At 44.6% G+C, this 23146-nt stretch overlaps 1 protein-coding gene across 4 annotated transcripts in view; it reads left to right on the top strand.

Annotated features, from left to right (window-relative positions):
- LOC110531033 (leucine zipper putative tumor suppressor 2 homolog) overlaps positions 1-23146 on the top strand; it is a 99421-nt gene that overhangs the window by 46049 nt on the left and 30226 nt on the right. The window contains exon 1 of one of the 4 annotated variants that reach the window (XM_021614340.2): positions 13601-13863. The exons of the other annotated variants lie outside the window; for them this stretch is intronic. The gene's annotated coding sequence lies outside the window, so the exon portion shown is untranslated. Of the gene's footprint in view, positions 1-13600; positions 13864-23146 lie in introns of those variants that run through there. 4 annotated transcript variants of the gene reach the window in all.

The following is a 23146-nucleotide window of genomic DNA, read 5'->3' as shown; positions in this document are numbered from 1 at the left end:
AATATTACTTGAGTAAAAGTCTAAAAGTATTTGGTTTTAAATATACTTAAGTATCAAAAGTAAAAGTATAAATAATTTCAAACCAGATGGCACCATTTTTTTTTTTTTTTTTTTTAATTTACAGATAGGTAGGGGTGCACTCCAACACTTACACATCATTTACAAACTAAGCATTTGTGTTTAGTGAGTCAACCAGATCAGAGGCAGTAAGGATGACCAAGGATGTTCTCTTGATAAGTGTGTGAATTGGACCATTTCCTTTCCTGCTAAGCAAAATGGGTGTCAAGGAAAATGTAGGGAGTAAAAAGTACAATATTTTCTTTAGGAATGTAGTGAAGTAAAAGTAAAAGTTGTCAAAAAATATAAATAGTGAAGTAAAGTACAGATACCCAAAAAATGAGTTAAGTAGTATTTTAAAGTATTTTTACTTAATTAAGTACTTTACACCACTGGAGTTTATCGATGTTTGATTTATTTTCAAAATTCTGTGTAATCTGAGAGGAAACGTGTCTCTAATATGGTCATACATTTGGCAGGAGGTTAGGAAGTGCAGCTCAGTTTACACCTCATTATGTGTGAAGTATACACATAGCCTGTCTTCTCTTGAGAGCCAGGTCTGCCCACGGCAGCCTCTCTCAATAGCAAGGCTATGCTCACTGAGTCTGTACATAGTCAAGGATTTTCTTAATTTTAGGTCAGTCACAGTGGACAGGTATTCTGCCACTGTGTACTCTCTGTTAGGGCCAAATAGCATACCAGTTTGCTCAGTTTTGTAGTTGTTTCTTTCCATTGTGCCTTTTTGTTTTCTCATGACTTAGTTGGGTCTAATTGTGTTGCTGTCCTGGGGCTCTGTGCGGTCTGTTTGTATTTTTGAACATAACCCAAGTCCGACAAAATCTGCGCAGAAGATCTCTCTCTCGCTCTCCATCTCTCTCTCTCTCTCTCTGTCTCTGGGAGGCCCGGGACATTGATGAATGTTCTGAGTGTGTGTGTCGGCCGCTGGGCTGAAACTGACAGCGGAAGGACCCAGGGATGAAGGATAAGGGTTTACATTCATGTCACGACTTCCACCGAAGTTGTTCCCTCTCCTTGTTCGTGCGGCGTTCGGCGGTCGACGTCACCGGCTTTCTAGCCGCCACCCGTCCATGTTTCATTGTTCCTTTTGTTTTGTCTGTTTACACACCTGGTTCCCATCTCATAATTATGTTCCTTATTTAACCCTCTGGTTTCCCTTTCTGTTTTGTGCGTGATTGTCTTTCGTGTATTCCGGTGTGTTGTATTTTGAGTCCTGTTTTGTCCTTGTTTGGAACGGGATTTTGTTACGTTTTGGATTGAGTAAGTCAGTGATTGTTACTTTTATCTGTGTCCTGCACCTGACTCCTTCGCTATCTTTTAGATCGACTCTGACAATTCAAGTTAGTGCACATCGATGAATGTGTACTCAGCATTTTAAAAAGAGAACACAAAACCTGTGTCTTATTGCCAGCTCCCATGTTGCACTTTCTGCTTGTTGCACTTTCAACTCTGCTGCTCCAAATTGTATGGTGATAGTGGTGTGTGGTCTACACAGCTGCTGTCCTTTCCTCTTCCCTCTGTCTACATTACCAGGTTTAGCCTCTCTCTCCCCTCCGTACCTCCCTTCCATCACATCTCCCCAGCCCAGCTGATCCCTTCCCCCACTTTGCCCAGGCATTGTAGAGCTGGTCATATCTCTCTCTCTTATATATACAGTGGGGAGAGCAAGTATTTGATAACCTGCAAAATCGGCAGTGTTTCCTACTTAAAAAGCATGTAGAGGTCTGTAATTTTTATCATAGGTATCTAAAACAAAAATCCAGAAAATCACATTGTATGAATTTTAAGTAATTAATTTGCATTTTATTGCATGACATAAGTATTTGATACATCAGAAAAGCAGAACTTAATATTTGGTACAGAAACCTTTGTTTGCAATTACAGAGATCATACGTTTCCTGTAGTTCTAGACCAGGTTTGCACACACTGCAGCAGGGATTTTGGCCCACTCCTCCGTACAAACCTTCTCCAGATCCTTCAGGTTTTGGGGCTGTCGCTGGGCAATACGGACTTTCAGCTCCCTCGCAAGATTTTGTATTGCGTTCAGGTCTGGAGACTGGCTAGGCCACTCCAGGACCTTGAGATGCTTCTTACGGAGCCACTCCTTAGTTGCGCTGTCTGTGTGTTTCGGGTCGTTGTCATGCTGGAAGACCCAGCCACGACCCATCTTCAATGCTCTTACTGAGGGAGGTTGTTAGCCAAGATCTCGCGATACATGGCCCCATCCATCCTCCCCTCAATACGGTGCAGTTGTCCTGTCCCCTTTGCAGAAAAGCATCCCCAAAGAATGATGTTTCCACCTCCATGCTTCACGGTTGAGATGGTGTTCTTGGGGTTGTACTCATCCTTTAGACCAAAAAGCTCTATTTTTGTCTCATCAGACCACATGCCCTTCTCCTATTTCTCCTCTGGATCATCCAGATGGTCATTGGCAAACTTCAGACGGGCCTGGACATGCGCTGGCTTGAGCAGGGGGACCTTGCGTGCGCTGCAGGATTTTAATCCATGACGGCGTAGTGGGTTACTAATGGTTTTTTTTGAGACTGTGGTCCCAGCTCTGTTCAGGTCATTGACCAGGTCCTGCCGGGTAGTTCTGGGCTGATCCCTCATCTTCCTTATGATCATTGATGCCCACGGGGTGAGATCTTGCATGGAGCCCCAGACCGAGGGTGATTGACCGTCATCTTGAACTTCTTCCATTTTCTAATAATTGCGCCAACAGTTGTTGCCTTCCCACCAAGCTGCTTGGCTATTGTCCTGTAGCCCATCCCAGCCTTGTGCAGGTCTCCAATTTTATCCCTGATGTCCTTACACAGCTCCCTGGTCTTGGCCATTGTGGAGAGGTTGGAGTCTGTTTGATTGAGATTGTGGCTGTCTTTTATACAGGTAACGAGTTCAAACAGGTGCAGTTAATACAGGTAATGAGTGGAGAACAGGAGGGCTTCTTAAAGAAAAACTAACAGGTCTGTGAGAGACGGAATTCTTACTGGTTGGTAGGAGATCAAATACTTATGTCATGCAATAACATAAGTATGGGGGCAAGAAAGTATTTAGTCAGCCACCAATTGTGCAAGTTCTCCCACTTAAAAAGATGAGAGAGGCCTGTAATTTTCATCATAGGTACACTTCAACTACTAAAAAATCCAGAAAATCACATTGTAGGATTTTTAATGAATTTGTTTGCAAATTATGGTGGAAAATAAGTATTTGGTCAATAACAAAAGTTTCTCAATAATTTGTTACATACCCTTTGTTGGCAATGACAGAGGTCAAACATTTTCTGTAAGTCTTCACAAGGTTTTCATAAATTCATTAAATAAATTCACTGTCACGTTCTGACCTTTTATTTCCTTGGTTTTGTATTTATTTAGTATGGTCAGGGCATGAGTTGGGTGGGCAGTCTATGTTTGTTTTTCTATGTTTTGGGGCATTTCTATGTTTCGGCCTAGTATGGTTCTCAATCAGAGGCAGGTGTCATTGGTTGTCTCTGATTGAGAATCATACTTAGGTAGCCTGGTTTGCACTGTTTGTTTGTGGGTGATTGTCTATGTTAGTGGCTTGTGTCAGCACAGGTCTCATTTAGCTTCACGGTCGTTATTTGTTTATTGTTTTGTATGCAGTGTTCAGTACTTTCTTTATTAAATATTCACTATGAACACATACCACGCCGCGTTTTGGTCCTCTGATCCTTCTAGCCTGATCCTTCTAGACCGTGACATTCATCTCTACATGACTTTATATATCTCTCTATATATCTCTCTCTATATATCTCCCTATATCGCTCTATATATCTATATATCTCTTTATATATCTCTCTCAATGTATATCTCTCTCTCTCTATATATATATATATAGAGAGAGAGAAATATATTTCTCTCTACATCCATCTCGCTCTAAATCTATCTATATATATCTCTCTATCTTTATATATATCTCTCTATATTCCTCTCTCTCTCTCTCTCTATATATATATATATATATATATATATATATATATATAGCTCTCTATCTACAGTGCCTTGCGAAAGTATTCGGCCCCCTTGAACTTTGCGACCTTTTGCCACATTTCAGGCTTCAAACATAAAGATATAAAACTGTATTTTTTGTGAAGAATCAACAACAAGTGGGACACAATCATGAAGTGGAACGACATTTATTGGATATTTCAAACTTTTTTAACAAATCAAAAACTGAAAAATTGGGCATGCAAAATTATTCAGCCCCCTTAAGTTAATACTTTGTAGCGCCACCTTTTGCTGCGATTACAGCTGTAAGTCGCTTGGGGTATGTCTCTATTAGTTTTGCACATCGAGAGACTGAACTTTTTTCCCATTCCTCCTTGCAAAACAGCTCGAGCTCAGTGAGGTTGGATGGAGAGCATTTGTGAACAGCAATTTTCAGTTCTTTCCACAGATTCTCGATTGGATTCAGGTCTGGACTTTGACTTGGCGATTCTAACACCTGGATATGTTTATTTTTGAACCATTCCATTGTAGATTTTGCTTTCTGTTTTGGATCATTGTCTTGTTGGAAGACAAATCTCCGTCCCAGTCTCAGGTCTTTTGCAGACTCCATCAGGTTTTCTTCCAGAATGGTCCTGTATTTGGCTCCATCCATCTTCCCATCAATTTTAACCATCTTCCCTGTCCCTGCTGAATAAAAGCAGGCCCAAACCATGAGGCTGCCACCACCATGTTTGACAGTGGGGATGGTGTGTTGCTTTTACGCCAAACATAACGTTTTGCATTGTTGCCAAAAAGTTCAATTTTGGTTTCATCTGACCAGAGCACCTTCTTCCCCCGGTTTGGTGTGTCTCCCAGGTGGCTTGTGGCAAACTTTAAACAACACTTTTTTTGGATATCTTTAAGAAATGGCTTTCTTCTTGCCACTCTTCCATAAAGGCCAGATTTGTGCAATATACGACTGATTGTTGTCCTATGGACAGAGTCTCCCACCTCAGCTGTAGATCTCTGCAGTTCATCCAGAGTGCTCATGGGCCTCTTGGCTGCATCGCTGACCAGTCTTCTTCTTGTATGAGCTGAAAGTTTAGAGGGACGGCCAGGTCTTGGTAGATTTGCAGTGGTCTGATACTCCTTCCATTTCAATATTATCGCTTGCACAGTGCTCCTTGGGATGTTTAAAGCTTGGGAAATCTTTTTGTATCCAAATCCGGCTTTAAACTTCTTCACAACAGTATCTCGGACCTGCCTGGTGTGTTCCTTGTTCTTCATGATGCTCTCTGCGCTTTTAACGGACCTCTGAGACTATCACAGTGCAGGTGCATTTATACGGAGACTTGATTACACACAAGTGGATTGTATTTATCATCATTAGTCATTTAGGTCAACATTGGATCATTCAGAGATCCTCACTGAACTTCTGGAGAGAGTTTGCTGCACTGAAAGTAAAGGGGCTGAATAATTTTGCACGTCCAATTTTTCAGTTTTTGATTGGTTAAAAAAGTTTGAAATATCCAATAAATGTCGTTCCACTTCATGATTGTGTCCCACTTGTTGTTGATTCTTCACAAAAAAATACAGTTTTATATCTTTATGTTTGAAGCCTGAAATGTGGCAAAAGGTCGCAAAGTTCAAGGGGGCCGAATACTTTCGCAAGGCACTGTATATATATCTCGCTAGATATAAATATCTCTATATCTCTGTCTATCTCTAGCTCTCTCTATATATCCATCGCACTATATCTCCATCTCTCTATATCTTTCGCTATTTCTCTCTCTATACATCTCTACCCATCCCTCCTTTCTGTCTATCTTGTCTCTCTTCTCTTTCACCATCTATTTCCTCATCTCTCTGATCCATCTTTTTCTCTCTTTCTCTTGTGGAAAAAGACAAAAGAAGAAGAGAGATACACAGAGAGGGAAAAGGAGAATGAGTGATGGAGAGGGGAGTGCCCTGCTGGGACTTAATGGAGTTCATTGGTAGAGTAAGAACACCATTCACCAAAAGAGATTTACTGGACAGATTGATTTGTGTGCATGTGTGTGTGCGTGTATGGACACGTGTTAGGTCTTAGCTCTGTCTCTTACATCCAGTTATAATGTAGAGTTGTGTGTCTGAGTGATTTGCAACCTGCTTCCTTCTATTGTTCTGGCCAACACTGGGCCTCTTTTTCCCTCTTTTCTCTTTCTCTCCCTCTCTCTTTCACACCTTTTTCTCTCCCTCTCTCTTTCTCTCTCTCACCCTCTTTCTCTCTCTCACCCTCTTTCTCTCTCTTACCCTCTTTCTCTCTCTCACCCTCTTTCTCACCCTCTTTCTCTCTCACACCCTCTTTCTCTCTCCAGCTCTCTCTTTCTCACTTTCTACATCTCTCTCTCTTTCTCTCTCCATGTCTCTCTTTCTCTCTCCATGTCTCACCCTCTCTCTCACACCTCTTTCTCTCCATCTCTCTTTCTTTCTTGCTACATCTCTCTCTTTCTCTCTTGCTACATCTCTCTCCTTCCCTCTTGCTACATCTCTCTCCTTCTCTCTTGCTACATCTCTCTCCTCTCTTGCTACATCTCTCTCCTTCTCTCTTGCTACATCTCTCTCTTTCTCTCTCACACTTTTTTCTCTCCATCTCTCTCTCTTGCTACATCTCTCTCTTTCTCTTGCTACATCTCTCTTTCTCTCTTGCTACATATCTTTCTCTCTTGCTACATCTCTTTCTCTCTTGCTACATCTCTTTCTCTCTTGCTACATCTCTCTCTTTCTCTTGCTACATCTCTCTTGCTACATCTCTCCCCTTCTCTCTTACTACATCTCTCTCTTTCTCTCTCACACCTTTTTCTCTCCATCTCTCTTGCTACATTACATCTCTCTTTCTCTCTTGCTACATCTCTCTTTCTCTCTTGCTACATCTCTCTCTTTCTCTCTTGCTACATCTCTCTCTCTTGCTACATCTCTCTCTTGCTACATCTCTCTCTCTTTCTCTCTTGCTACATCTCTCTTTCTCTCTTGCTACATCTCTCTTTCTCTCTTGCTACATCTCTCTTTCTCTCTTGCTACATCTCTCTCTCTTTCTCTCTTGCTACATCTCTCTCTCTTTCTCTCTTGCTACATCTCTCTTTCTCTCTTGCTACATCTCTGTTTCTCTCTTGCTACATCTCTCTCTTTCTCTCTTGCTACATATCTCTCTTGCTACATATCTCTCTTGCTACATCTCTCTCTTTCTCTCTTGCTACATCTCTCTCTCTTTCTCTCTTGCTACATCTCTCTCTTGCTACATCTCTCTCTTTCTCTCTTGCTACATCTCTCTCTTTCTCTCTTGCTACATCTCTCTCTCTTTCTCTCTTGCTACATCTCTCTCTTGCTACATCTCTCTCTTTCTCTCTTGCTACATCTCTCTCTTGCTACATCTCTCTCTTTCTCTCTTGCTACATCTCTCTCTTTCTCACCCCTTCACCTCCATCCTCTCATCCCTCTTTGCTCCCCTCTCTTCTCTCTTCCTTTCTTTTCTTATTGATGTGATTATTACCTGCTAAGATGGAAACTCCCTGTGACACATATACACACACATATACACATACACGCCAGATACATTGACCACAACTTTCCATCTTGTGTCCTATTTTTAGCGCTGAGGGGTTGCTTATGCTAGCAGTAGGAATGTGCCAAGTCACAGCGTTGAGGTTAGTTCAGCACTCACACCCACCTCACTCCCTCCCTGTTACCAATACCTCATCCGCTTCCTGTTACCAATACCTTTACCAGGTAGAAAGGGAAAGGAACGGTTGCTGGCCGGAAGGAGAAGGTCAGAGCAGGAGAGAGAAAATGGGATGAAGAGACAAAGGGATACAACAAGATAAGTAATGGTGGGATGGAGGAACTTCATTAGACAGGCACATTCTAGTCAGTATACGTCTCTCTCCCACTCTTTTCCTCTCTGTGTCCATCACTCTCTCTACAGCGTTCACTCAATTCTCGTATTTCTTTTCCATGGCAGCTCACAAAGCAATAACACTAGACTGGTTTGGTTTATAGAGGCCAGTGCTGAACACACAGACGCACACTATACTAAAATGTCCACTCATGTAGTCAGTGTGCTCTAATTCTGTGCAGATGGACAATTATACACAGCTGTGTGTGTGTGTGTGTGTGTGTGTGTGTGTGTGTGTGTGTGTGTGTGTGTGTGTGTGTGTGTGTGTGTGTGTGTGTGTGTGTGTGTGTGTGTGTGTGTGTGTGTGTGTGTGTGTGTGTGTGTGTGTGTGTGTGTGTGTGATGTAACTCTGCTCCCCTCCCTCAGAGTTAATCAAGGTCACATCTCTCTATCTCTCTCTCCTCCTTTTCCCTCCGTCTCTCTCCTCCTTTTCCCTCCCTCTCTCTCCTCCTTTTCCCTCCCTCCCTCTCCTCCTTTTCTCTCCCCCTCTCCCTGTCCTTTTCCCTCCCTTTCTCTCTCCTCCTTTTCCCTCTCTTTCTCTCTGTCCTTTTCCCTCTCTCTCTCTGTCCTTTTCCCTCCCTCTCTCCTCCTTTTCCCTCCCTCTCTCTCCTCCTTTTCCCTCCCTCTCTCTCTGTCCTTTCCCCTCCTCTCTCTCCTCCTTTTCCCTCCCTCTCTCTCCTCCTTTTCCCTCCTCTCTCTCTGTCCTTTCCCCTCCTTTCTCTCCTCCTTTTCCCTCCCTCTCTCTCTGTCCTTTCCCCTCCTCTCTCTCCTCCTTTTCCCTCCCTTTCTCTCTGTCCTTTCCCCTCCTCTCTCTCCTCCTTTTCCCTCCCTCTCTCTCTGTCCTTTTCCCTCCCTCTCTCTCCTCATTTTCCCTCCCTCTCTCTCCTCCTTTTCTCTCCCTCTCTCTCTGTCCTTTCCCCTCCTCTCTCTCCTCCTTTCCCCTCCCTTTCTTTCTGTCCTTTTCCCTCCCTCTCTCTCCTCCTTTTCCCTCCCTCTCTCTCTGTCCTTTCCCCTCCTCTCTCTCCTCCTTTTCCCTCCCTCTCTCTCCTCCTTTTCCCTATTTCTCTCTGTCCTTTCCCCTCCTCTCTCTCCTCCTTTTCCCTCCCTTTCTCTCTGTCCTTTCCCCTCCTCTCTCTCCTCATTTTCCCTCCCTCTCTCTCTGTCCTTTTCCCTCCCTCTCTCTCCTCCTTTCCCTCCCTCTCTCTCTGTCCTTTTCCCTCCCTTTCTCTCTGTCCTTTCCCCTCCTCTCTCTCCTCCCTTTCCCTCCCTCTCTCTCTGTCCTTTTCCCTCCCTCTCTCTCCTCATTGTCCCTCCCTCTCTCTCCTCCCTTTCCCTCCCTCTCTCTACCCCTTTTCCCTCCCTCTCTCTCTGTCCTTTCCCCTCCTCTCTCTCCACCTTTTCCCTCCCTCTATCTCTGTCCTTTCCCCTCCCTCTCTCTCCTCCTTTTCCCTCCCTCTCTCTCCTCCTTTTCCCTCCCTCTCTCTCTGTCCTTTCCCCTCCCTCTCTCTGTCCTTTTCCCTCCCTCTCTCTCTGTCCTTTTCCCTCCCTCTCTCTCCTCCTTTTCCCTCCTTCTCTCTCTGTCCTTTTCCCTCGCTCTCTCTCTCTGTCCTTTTCCCTCCCTCTTTCTCCTCCTTTTGCCTCTCTCTCTGTCCTTTTCCCTCCCTCTCTCTGTCCTTTTCCCTCCCTCTCTCTCCTCCTTTTCCCTCTCTCTCTCTCTGTCATTTTCCCTCCCTCTCTCTCCTCCTTTTCCCTCTCTCTCTCTGTCCTTTTCCCTCTGTCTCTCTGTCCTTTTCCCTCCCTCTCTCTGTCCTTTTCCCTCCCTCTCGCTCCTCCTTTTCCCTCTCTCTCTCTCTGTCCTTTTCCCTCCCTCTCTCTCTGTCCTTTTCCCTCCCTCTCTCTCTGTCCTTTTCCCTCCCTCTCTCTCCTCCTTTTCCCTCTCTCTCTCTCTCTCTGTCCTTTTCACTCCCTCTCTCACTGTCCTTTTCCCTCCCTCTCTCTCCTCCTTTTCCCTCTCTCTCTGTCCTTTTCCCTCCCTCTCTCTCCTCCTTTTCCCTCCCTATCTCTCCTCCTTTTCCCTCCCTCTCTCTCTGTCCTTTTCCCTCCCTCTCTCTCTGTCCTTTTCCCTCCCTCTCTCTCTGTCCTTTTCCCTCCCTCTCTCTCTGTCCTTTTCCGTCCCTCTCTCTCTCTATCATTTTCCCTCCCTCTCTCTCCTCCTTTTCCCTCCCTTTCTCTCTGTCCTTTCCCCTCCTCTCTCTCCTCCTTTTCCCTCCCTCTCTCTCTGTCCTTTTCCCTCCCTCTCTCTCCTTCTTTTACCTCCCTCTCTCCTCCTTTTACCTCTCTTTCAGTCTGTCCTTTTCCCTCCCTCTCTCTGTCCTTTTCCCTCCCTCTCTCTCTGTCCTTTTCCCTCCCTCTCTCTGTCCTTTTCCCTCCCTCTCTCTCTGTCCTTTTCCCTCCCTCTCTCTGTCCTTTTCCCTCCCTCTCTCTCTGTCCTTTTCCCTCCCTCTCTCTCTCTGTCCTTTTCCCTCCCTCTCTCTCTGTCCTTTTCCCTCCCTCTCTATCTCTCTCTCTGTCCTTTTCCCTCCCCCTCTCTGTCCTTTTCCCTCCCTCTCTCTCTGTCCTTTTCCCTCCCTCTCTCTCTCTGTCCTTTTCCCTCCCTCTCTCTCTGTCCTTTTCCCTCCCTCTCTATCTCTCTCTCTGTCCTTTTCCCTCCCTCTCTCTCCTCCTTTTCTTTCTCTCTTTTTCTCCATTGTTCCCCTGTTGCCACTGTAATTCCTAAATTTAGAGCCTGTTTGATAATGAAAACAGTCTGTGTTATTATTTACTATGCAGGGCAGCTGCTGGAGAGGTAGTCCCATAGGTAGTCCCACACACATACACACATCTCACAAACACATGCACATGCTGCACATGCACACAGAGAGAGAGGATCAAATGGAAAATGACATGAGAAGGGAGAAGTGATTTTGATATCTGAATGAAGGTTTATGATTTATTTCAGTAGGCCGATGGTACATTCATGAATATTAACATCAATTCAATCTAGTCCCCCAGATCTGCAGGACCATCATATGAGGATGAGTGGATAGAGAGTTTACTGTGATAATCCAGTTACCAACACAGCCTTTGACTGGGACAGGGTTTCTCATCAGTGACTGAAGGGGTTATTAAAGCTGGTTAAACGGATAGGGTAGGGTAGTTCACCCCCAAAATAAAGGTTTGAGACAGTCAGAGGTAGAACAAGAGACATAGAAAGAGAGAGAAAAAAATGAACAACAATGACAAATGGTTTGATGAAGAATGCAAAAACCTAAGAAAGAAATTGAGAAACCTGTCCAACCAAAAACATAGAGACCTAGAAAACCTGAGTCTACGCCTTCACTATGGTGAATCACTAAAACAATACACTACGGAAAAAGAAGGAACATCACATCAGAAATCAGCTCAATGTCATTAAATGTCCTTTGTCCATAGAATATATCTACTTCTGGAAAAACTGGAAAACACTAAACAAGCAACAAAATTAAGAGTTACCTATCCGAAACAGAGATGTGTGGATAAACCACTTCTCCAATCTTTGTGGCTCTATAACAAAGAACAAACAGCAAAAACATGATCAAATACAAATCTTATAATCAACTATTAAAGACTACCAGAACACACTGGATTCTCCAATTACCTTGAATGAACTACATGACAAAATAAAAACCCTCCAACTTAAAAAGGTCTTTGGTGTTGATGGACAACAAATTCCAATTGGCTATACTAAAACTCTTTAACATCATCCTCAGCTCTGGCATCTTCCCCAATATTTAGAACCAAGGACTGATAACCCCAATCCACCAAAAACGTGACAAATTTGACCCCAATAACTACCGTGGGATATGCGCCAACAGCCACCTTGGGAAAGTCCTCTGCATTATCATTAACAGCAGACTCGTGCATTTCCTCAGGAAAAACAATGTACTGAGCAAATGTCGAATTGTCTTTTTAACAAATTACCGTACAACATACCACGTATTCACCCTGCACACCCTAATTGACAAACAAACCAAAACAAAGGTAAAGCTTTTGACTCCATTTGACATGAGTGTCTGCTATACAAATTTATGGAAATTGCCAAAAAACACACTTCTTTCCACATGGCCGTTTGGTAAATCTCAGTAAGACAAAAATAATGGTGTTCTGAAAAGTTCCAGTCGCCAGGACCACAAATACAAATTTCATCTAGACATCTTTGACCAAGAGCACACAAAAAAAGTATACATACCTCGGCCTAAACATCAACACCACAGTAACTTCCTCAAAGCTGTGAACGATCTTAGAGACACGGGCCTTCTTTGCCATCAAAAGGAACACAAAATGTGACATACCAATTAGGATCTGGCTAAAAATACTTGAATCAGTTATAGAACCCATTGCCCTTTATAGTTGTGAGGTTTGGGGTCCGCTCACCAACCAAGAATCCAAAAAATGGGACAATCACCAAATTGAGACTCTGCATGCAGAATTCTGCTAAAATACCCTCCGGGTACAACGTAAAACATCAAATAATGCAGAGCAGAATTAGGCCGATACCCACTAATTATCAATTATTTTCATCCTGAAAATAGCAGTTAAATTCTACAACCACCTAAAAGGAAGCAATTTCAAAACCTTCCATTACAAAGCCATCACCTATAGAGAGATGAACCTGGGGAAGATTCCTCTAAGCAAGCTGGTCATGGGGCTCTGTTCACGAACACAAACAGACCCCCAGGACAGCAACACAATTAGACCCCACAGAGCCCCAGGACAGCAACACAATTAGACCCAATCAAATCATGAGAAAACAAAAATGTATTTACTTGACACATTGGGAAAAAAATTACATAAAACAGAGCAGACTAGAATGCAATTTGGCCCTAAACAGAGAGCACACAGTGGCAGAATAGCTGACTACTGTGACTGACCCACAATTAAGGAACACTTTGACTCAGTGAGCATAGCCTTGCTATTGAGAAAGGTTGCCGTAGGCAGACCTGGCTCTCAAGAGAAGACAGGCTATGTGCTCACTACCCACAATATGAGGTGGAAACTGAGCTGCACTTCCTAACCTCCTGCCAAATGTGTGACCGTGTTAGAGACACAAAGAATTCGAAAACAAATCCAACTTGATAAACTCCCATATATATTGGGTGAAATACCACATTGTGCAATCACAGCAGCAAGATGTGTGACCTGTTGCCACAAGAAAAGGGCAACCAGTGAAGAACAAACACCATTTATTTATTTTCGCTTTTGTACTTTACCTATTTGCACATCGTTACAACACTGTATAAATACATAACATGACATTTGAAATGTCTTTATTCTTTTGGAATTTTTGTGAGTTTGTTTACTGTACATTGTTTTATTGTTTAAATCACTTTAGTTTATTATCTATTTCACTTGCTTTGGCAACGTAAACATATGTTTCCCATGCCAATAAAGCATGGGAAACATTACATTGAAAATGTAATTGAGAGAAAGAAGAGCGAAGAAAGAAACAGAGGAAAGCTGAGTGTGAGAGAGAGAGGCAGGGGGGCCAACAAACAAAGTGAGAGAGCAGAGAGAGGAGGGGAGTGGAGGAGGGGAATGGAGGAGGGGAATGGAGGAGGGGTGGAGGGGAAGGAGGCGGTGCTAAGAAAGACAGCAGGGAAGGAAGGAGAGCAAAGCAGAGGAAAAGAGAAGACTGAAGAGGAGAAGGAAAGCGGGCTTCCCTTCAAGACTCCTCACAGTGGTCTGTGAAAGAAAGGAAAGTTAGAGGAGAGGAGAACAAGGGAGGAGAAAGAGAGAGGAGCAGAGGAGGATTTGAATCAGCGAACTGGGACTGTAGTGATTTTCTTAAGGAGAGACGGAGACAAGCGGAGGCAGCGATGCAGCGATTTCACGGGGGTGAGTGTGTGTGTTTGTGTGTGTGTGCAAGCCAAAGCATGGCACATGATCAAAGTTACTCTGAAGTGTGTGTGTGTGTGTGTGTGTGTGTGTGTGTGTGTGTGTGTGTGTGTGTGTGTGTGTGTGTGTGTGTCTGTGTGTGTGTGTGTGTGTGTGTGTGTGTGTGTGTGTGTGTGTGTGTGTGTATTTCATTTTGTGCGTGCTTAGAAAATCTTTGATATTTTCTCTGTTTAGAGAATCTAAGTTCCTCATGGAAACTTTAGGCACTCAAGGTGGTGTGGAAAAGCTGCTGTTGAAGTTCTATCAATGGAAGGTGTGTGTGTGTGTGTGTGTGTGTGTGTGTGTGTGTGTGTGTGTGTGTGTGTGTGTGTGTGTGTGTGTGTGTGTGTGTGTGTGTGTGTGTGTGTGTGTGTGTGTGTGTGTGTGTGTGTGTGTGTGTGTGTGTGTGTGTGTGTGTAACCTGCTCAAACAGAAACACAGGAAACTACTGTGGAAATGGCACAGTAAGCCAGGCTGTTTCAGCCAAATGCAGCAATTGCAGCCTGGCTGGCAGTACGGGCTGAGTCTAGATCACTTGATACTGGAGTTTGTATGGGGACAGATCCACAATTACTACAACTCTGAACAGACTTCCAGTCAGTTGTTGGGTGTTATTCTGGGGTCCAGTTCTATAGTAACTCTGATGTGTGTGTGGGTGGGTCTTAAGTGAAGGGTGGGTGTTTGGGGATGGTTTAAGGGCTAAACTGGGGGGTTTGGGGTAAAGTTTAGGTGGGGCGAAGGGGGATTTTGGGGAGATGGGGCTCAGGATTTTGGGGTAACGGTTTAGAGTAGGGGGAGGTGAGGTGTGTTTTTGGGAGAGAAGACAGATTTCGGGAGACTGGGGATTATATTGGATTATTGATATTCAGCAATCTGTTTATTGGCTGTAGGTTATTCATCTGTGGTCTGTGTTACTGAGGTTTTAACTGGATAACATCTATTACCCCTCTGTCTGACAGCTGGCTGGGAAAAATTCAGTCTGTCCACACACACACACTGTGTCTGGGTGAGAGACTAGATCACAGAACTAGTCCTTGTTGTTTAGTCTTCTCTATAATTAGCAGTTTCTTCATCATAGGAACATTGTCATTTCTCCTTTGTGTTGTTATGAATGATGTGTCACTGTGTCATTGTCAGCACATTTGGCAGAGTTTTCACTGCAGCTATCTTGTGTAGCCTGGTTAAACCAATGTAAATACTGAGCTCACCATTGATTCATTTCAACAACAGAGAATCTGTTTCAGATTCTAGGCTATATAAGTACAGCTCAACCTCATATTCTAGCTTTTTGTTTGGCCACATAGAGGTTGATGATCTGAGACATTCTACACAATTATAGAGTGGGTGAATGTAATATACTGTAATTGTATAGACCGGTTCAACTGTGATTAGGGTGATGGCATATTTCTGTGAGACAAGATGTCAGGATGGAAAGAAACAAGGGATTAAAGAGAGACAGGCAGAGATAAGGTGAGAGTGTCAGAGAGAGGAAGGAGATAGAGCATGGCCTTGCTATTGAGAAAGGTCGCCGTAGGCAGACCTGGCTCTCAAGAGAAGACAGGCTATGTGCACACTGGCCACAAAATGAGGTGGAAACTGAACTTCCTCAGCTCCTACCAAATGTACTGTGTGACTGACCATATTAGAGACACAAAAAATTAGAAAACAAACCTAATTTTGATTAACTCCCATATCTACTGGGTGAAATACCACAGTGTGCCATCACAGCAGCAATATGTGTGACCTGTTGCCACAAGAAAAGGGCAACCAGAACAAACACCATTGTAAATACAACCCATATTTATTTATTTTCCCTTTTGTACTTTAACTATTTGTACATCATTACAACACTGTATAAATACATATGACATTTGAAATGTCTTTATTCTTTTGGAACTTGTGTGAGTGTAATATTTACTGTTATTGTTTATTTCAATTTTGTTCATTATCCATTTCACTTGCTTTGGCAATGTAAACATGTTTCCCATGCCAATAAAGCCCCTTAAATTGAAAGGAATTGATAGACAAAGCGAGAGACCGGGTTAGGGAGACAGGACAGAGAAAGAGATGGACAGGATGGTTACCTCATAGACTTTCAGATCAAAACAGATGAGGTAAATGTGTGTCACATGTTGCAGGTCTCAAAACCCTTTCCATATTGACCCAATGTTGACTCATGCGCTCAGTGTGTGTGTGTGTGTGTGAGAGAGAGAGAGAGGCTTGTTGGATGACAGGGTCGGTTAAAGTTCGTTCACACGTCATCACACGTGTTTGACTCTAACCACGGGGAGATGTGAGATCAGCTCCATTTAGTTTTTTCTCCCCTCCCGAAACCTCCAAATCCCTCATGACCTATTCCCCATTGTCCCTCCTCCTCTCCCTTCTGACTCTCTCATTTTCTCTGTTATTTTCCATTTGTTCTGTTGACCCCTGTGCCAGGCCTTCACAGTGCATTCAGAAAGGTTTGAATACGCATTCCACATGTTGTGATACAGCCTGAATTCAACATGGATTGAAACGATTTGATTTCACAACCATCTACACGCTGTGTTTTCCATACCACTCTATCCACCCTCATCCCTCCTACCCCCAATCCTTCCACCCTGCCCTCCATCCACCCTACCCACCATCCTCTACCAGCCACCTCTCAGGCAATTAGAGTTAAAGTGACAGTACTGTCTGTCTTTTCGTGTGTGTATTTAATCATTTTCCCCCTACTCTCAGACTCTGATGGGATAGCCTGAATTATACACTACCTGGCACAGTTTGACTGAGGCAGCACAGCTTGTAAACGCTGGTATGGAATACATTTTCCTGTTTGTGGGTGTGCGAATGTGTCTGATCTTACCAACTATGCATTCTGCTTGAAGTCAGCAGCGAGGAAACTGCTAATGATTAATTGAATGATTGTTTTACTGTCTCGGTGTTGCGTTCCCGCGTCAGAAGCGTGCGTAACAACCTGCTACAACTCACTCTCCGTGAAGTGAAAGGTATGGACTGTAGGTGCAAGTAAGGATGACAAAAGGCAGAGAATTGTAACGTTTACAAGGAATTTATTCCATCACGCCTTAAATTTGGGGAAAAGGGGCAGGACGGAACCAAAGTAAACCTCAAAGCCCCCTCTCCTACCTTACCTGCCTAACCACTACTTACCTAATTTAGCACCACTCGGTGCCCTAACCAAAATACAGGTGGTGGTCCGCCCAGGTCTTACCTAGTGTGCCTAGACAGGGAATATACTACAGGTATATGTATGCCCGCGGGCCTCTTGCCTAAGCACTCCATAGGTGACTTCCCGTTACCCCCTGGGAAAAAAATGAAACAGAATATTATAAACAATTTCACAAACACACAGAAACACAGGACATCAAATCGGCTCTGACTGAGCAACAAACTCACACAGAACATACCAAAGCTGCTCCAATCTACATCAAACATAGTACATACGAACTGCCTGAGAAACAACCAACATATGCTATAACCCCCGGCCATCAGCCTCCTCTCCCGGCCATCAGCCTCCTCTCCCGGCCATCAGCCTCCTCTCCCGGCCATCAGCCTCCTCTCCCAGCAAATGAACTTCCTTCTGAACAGAACACTGGCTTTTATATAGCTTCAGAAGGAATGGGTAATTGGAGACAGCTGCGTCCTGACGAGGGGGCGGGGTCAGCTCTCCAATTAGCCAATTAGCTGCTTGGGGGGGATTTCAGGAAGCCATCCTGAAACACACACCTAACAAACCACAACACAGAAACTGGGGAACGTAACACTCGGTAACATAACTTAAGTCCTTTATTGAAAACCTTGACTTTTTGAGTCTCTGTCATAGTGTGGCCTAGTTTCTCCTGCTGAAGCCTGGATATGGTAGTTATCCTCTTCCCAGATGCAGGGCTCTGTTACTGGGCTTCCCTATTATTTTTCTCCCCCCTCCTCTTGTTCATGAAAGAGTGAGATTGGATTTAGAGTGAGATAACAAACAAAAAAACACCATTGTCTTTGTCATCTTTAACTCTTAAACAATAGCTGTCCACTTACTATAGAAACAACTCCTCAGGAAGGAAGGAGAGTTTTGGAGGGAAGTTTTGTTTATCCCCTCACTTTTTGTTCCTTTTGTCTCTCGTTCTTTGAGCTCCTCGTCAATCGCTGTCAGACTAATCAGGGTTGGCTGTAAAAGTGAACAAACCAAACAATAGGGGATCACCTCAACTAGTATACAACAGTGTGAGCAACTTTTCCCATTGGCTTACAGCAACAGAACAACACAGTCAATGTAGCTGATGCTTTTGTTCCAGACCAGTAACAACACACTGGATTCAACTAATCCAGATGTTGATGAGGAGGTACCAACACACTGGATTCAACTAATCCAGATGATGATGAGGCGGTACCAACACACTGGATTCAACTAATCCAGATGTTGATGAGGAGGTACCAACACACTGGATTCAACTAATCCAGATGTTGATGAGGAGGTACCAACACACTGGATTCAACTAATCCAGATGTTGATGATGAGTTGAATCAGATGTTCTGGACTGTGATATCATTAGTTAGCTGGACCTGTCATATCTATCTCATTCTCTCCATTGTACAGGGGGGCAACGAGGAGTGATAGGCATCTAGGGGCAGTGTCAAGGGGTTGATTAGGGAGTGGCGTCTGATGGACAGTAGCAGGCTGGCAGAGTCTCTCCACACACACACACACACACACACACACACACATACACACACACACACACACACACACACACCACTAACAGTATTCATAGTATCCCTGATGTCCCTGATAAAAAACGATTAGTGGTTGGAAATTCACACTGGAATTCCGAAATTTACGAAAAGACAACTGGCAAGAGGAAACTCAGCAATTTCCCCTCACAATGCCTTCCCTCCTCATTCCCAGACCAGACAGACAGACCAGACAGACAGAAATGATAGACAGACCAGATAGACAGACCAGACCAGACAGACCAGATCAGACAGAAATGATAGACAGACCAGATAGACAGACCAGACAGACCAGACAGGCCAGACCAGGCAGACCAGACAGACAGGCCAGACCAGACAGAAATGATAGACAGACCAGATAGACAGACCAGACTAAATCAGATCAGACAAGACCAGACAGGCCAGCCAGACAGAAATGATAGACAGACCAGACAGACAAAACCAGACCAGAGACAGAAATGATAGACAGACCAGATCAGACAGACTAACAGACCAGATCAGCCCAGACAGACCAGACAGACCAGGCCAGAAATGATACAGACCAGACAGACAGACCAATCAGACAAGACCAAACCAGAGACAGAAATGATAGACAGACCAGACAGACCAGATCAGACAAACCAAACAGACAGACCAGATCAGACAACCCAAACAGACCAGACAGACAAGACCAGACAGGCCAGACAGGCCAGACCAGACACACCAGACAGAACACACCAGACACACCAGACAGACCAGACAGAAATGATAGACAGACCAGATAGACAGAACAGACCGGCAGAACAGACTAGACAGACCATACAGACAAGACCAGACCAGAGACAGAAATGATAGACAGACCAGACAGACAGACCAGATCAGACAAACCAAACAAACCAGACTAGACAGACAGACAACCCAAGCAGACCAGACAGACATACAGACAAAACCAGACCAGACAGACAGACCAGACAGACAAGACAAGACAGAAATGATAGACAGACCAGACAGACCAGACCAGACGGGCCAGACCAGACACACCAGACATAACAGACCAGACAGACCATACAGACAAGACCAGACCAGACAGACAGACAGACAGACAGACAGACAGACAGACCAGACAAGACCAGACCAGATAGACAGACCAGACAGAAATTATACAGACCAGACAAGACACACCAGACAGAACAGACCAGACAAGACCAGACCAGATAGATAGACCAGACTAGACCAGACTAAATAAACAGAAATTATAGACCAGACCAGACAGACAGACCAGACAGGCCAGACCAGACAGACTAGACCAGACAGACAGACCAGACAATACATGCCAGACAGACTAGACCAGATCAGACAGACCAGATCAGACAGAACAGACCAGATAGACAGACCAAATCAGACAGACCAAACAGACCAGATCAGACAAGACCAGACCAGACCAGACAGGCTAGACCAGACAAGACCAGACAGAAAGGATAGACAGACCAGACCAGACAGACAGGCAAGACAATACAGGCCAGACAGTCCAGACCAGATAGACAGACCAGACCAAACAGACCAGACAGACAGACCAGACAGACTGGACCAAACAGACCAGACCAAACAGACCAGACCAAACAGACAGATGGACCAAACAGACAAACCAGACAGACAGGCCAGACAGACAGGCCAGACAGATGGACCACACAGACATACCAGACAGACAGGCCAGACAGACCAGACAGATCAAACAGACAGGCCAGACAGACCAGTCAGAGCAGACAGACCAGACAGACAGACCAAGCAGACCAGACCAGCTGACTAAGTCATTGTATGCTGTAGTGTTAAGATTTCCCTTCACTGGTATGAAGGGGCCTTGCCCTAACCATGGAAAACAGCCCCAGACCATTATTCCTCCTCCACCAAATTTTACAGTTGGCACTATGCATTCTTCTGGCATCTGCCAAACCCAGATTTGTCTGTCGGGCTGCCAGATGGTGAAGCGTGATTCATCACTCTAGAGGACGCGTTTCCACTGCTCCAATGGTGGCGAGCTTTACACCACTCCAGCCGATGCTTGGCATTGCACATGGTGATCTTAGGCTTGTGAGTGGCTGCTCAGCCATGGAAAACCATTTAATGAAGCTCCCGACAAACAGTTATTGTGCTGACGTTGCTTCCAGAAGCAGTTTGGAACTCGGTAGTGTTACAACGGAGGACAGACGATTGTTACGCGCTTCAGCAGTCGGCGGTCCCGTTCTGTGAGCTTGTGGCCTACCACTTCGCGGCTGAGCCGTTGTTGCTCCTAGACGTTTCCACTTCACAATAACAGCACTTACAGTCGACCGGGGCAGCTCTAGCAGAGCAGAAATTTGACAAACTGACTTGTTGGAAAGCTGGCCACTTTTAAAGTCACTGACCTGATTATTCAATCCCTGTAACGACTATGATGACCAGTCAAGGCCTGATTAATCAGTTCCTGTAACGGCTATGATGACCAGCCAAGAACTGATTAATCAATCCCTGTAACGACTATGATGACCAACCAAGGCCTGATTAATCAATCCCTGTAACGACTATGATGACCAGTCAAGGCCTGATTAATCAATTCCTGTAACGGCTATGATGACCAGCCAAGACCTGATTAATCAATCCCTGTAACGACTATGATGACCAGCCAAGGCCTGTTTAATCAATCCCTGTAACGACTATGATGACCAACCAAGGCCTGATTAATCAATTCCTGTAACGGCTATGATGACCAGCCAAGACCTGATTAATCAATCCCTGTAACGACTATGATGACCAACCAAGGCCTGATTAATCAATCCCTGTAACGACTATGATGACCAACCAAGGCCTGATTAATCAATCCCTGTAACGACTATGATGACCAGCCAAGGCCTGTTTAAATCAATCCCTGTAACGACTATGATGACCAGTCAAGGCCTGATTAATCAATCCCTGTAACGACTATGATGACCAACCAAGGCCTGTTTAATCAATCCCTGTAACGACTATGATGACCAACCAAGGCCTGATTAATCAATTCCTGTAACGGCTATGATGACCAGTCAAGGCCTGTTTAATCAATCCCTGTAACGACTATGATGACCAGTCAAGGCCTGTTTAATCAATCCCTGTAACGACTATGATGACCAGTCAAGGCCTGATTAATCAATCCCTGTTGCAATTATAATGATTAATGCTGCAGACCAATACCACTGTCACACTTTGGCAACATCACAGCACTCCTCCCATGCCCATACAGTGAACCCCACCTGCTGTGCCTGCCTGCGTGCATTTGTTTGTGTGTTTGTGTACACTCTACCAGTATATTCCCGGGTGGTGCCACTGGAGACGCTCCTCGTGTGATTGACAGCTACTGTACCCCAGATGTCCCCGTGTTTGTGTTTCTCCTTATGTCTTCTTGAGGTCTCTGACTACATCCACTTACAATGGATTACTGCCTGCTCCTCTCGCTCTCTCAACCCCCATAGGGACTCACTGTGTGTGTGTGTGTGTGTGTGTGGGACTCACTGTGTGTGTGTGTGTGTGTGTGTGTGTGTGTGTGTGTGTGTGTGTGTGCGCGTGCGTGCATGTGTTTCTATACTCTATAGTCAGGCCATAATGGAGCCCAGATGCTTTGAGATGCTAAGGAGCCAACCTGCCCCCTGTCAGACTGACACACACACACACACACACACACACACACACACACACTCATTCACTCTTTCTTTCTCTCTTTTTTTTCTTTCACCTATTCCCAGTGTCCTATTTCATGCTTTCTTTTCTTTCGTTCTGTCTTTCTTTTCCCCTCTTTTCCTTTCTTTCTTTCTCTCATTCCAGCCCTCCCTCCCACCCTCCCTACCTCCCACCCTCCCTCTCTCTATTGCATTTCACCCTGGGCATAAACATGTGGGCCTCTCTAGTGCCATGGCAACTGATCCAAACAGAGAGAGTAGCAGAAGTTTGCAATAGCAACAAGTTGACCTTAAAAAAGGCTTTTGTTGCTGGTGTACTACAGGCAGCGTTCACTAGCTGGTTTCATCTGACTACAGGCAGCGTTCACTAGCTGGTTTCATCTGACTACAGGCAGCGTTCACTAGCTGGTTTCATCTGACTACAGGCAGCGTTCACTAGCTGGTTTCATCTGACCACAGGCAGCGTTCACTAGCTGGTTTCATCTGACTACAGGCAGCGTTCACTAGCTGGTTTCATCTGACTACAGGCAGCGTTCACTAGCTGGTTTCATCTGACTACAGGCAGCGTTCACTAGCTGGTTTCATCTGACTACAGGCAGCGTTCACTAGCTGGTTTCATCTGACCATAGGCAGCGTTCACTAGCTGGTTTCATCTGACCATAGGCAGCGTTCACTAGCTGGTTTCATCTGACCACAGGCAGCATTCACTACTAGCTGGTTTCATCTGACCACAGGCAGCGTTCACTAGCTGGTTTCATTTGTGTGTATAGTCTGTGTTTCATCATAGACATCCTGCTTTAATGTAGTGGGTTAGTATCCTGGTGGCAGAATTTAACCATTTATGGCTGCAATCC

This window comes from Oncorhynchus mykiss, chromosome 1, assembly GCF_013265735.2.
Source record: "Oncorhynchus mykiss isolate Arlee chromosome 1, USDA_OmykA_1.1, whole genome shotgun sequence".
Taxonomy (NCBI): Eukaryota; Metazoa; Chordata; class Actinopteri; order Salmoniformes; family Salmonidae; genus Oncorhynchus; species Oncorhynchus mykiss.
Note: the sequence above shows the minus strand (reverse complement) of the source record. Positions and strands in the feature narration are given on the sequence as shown.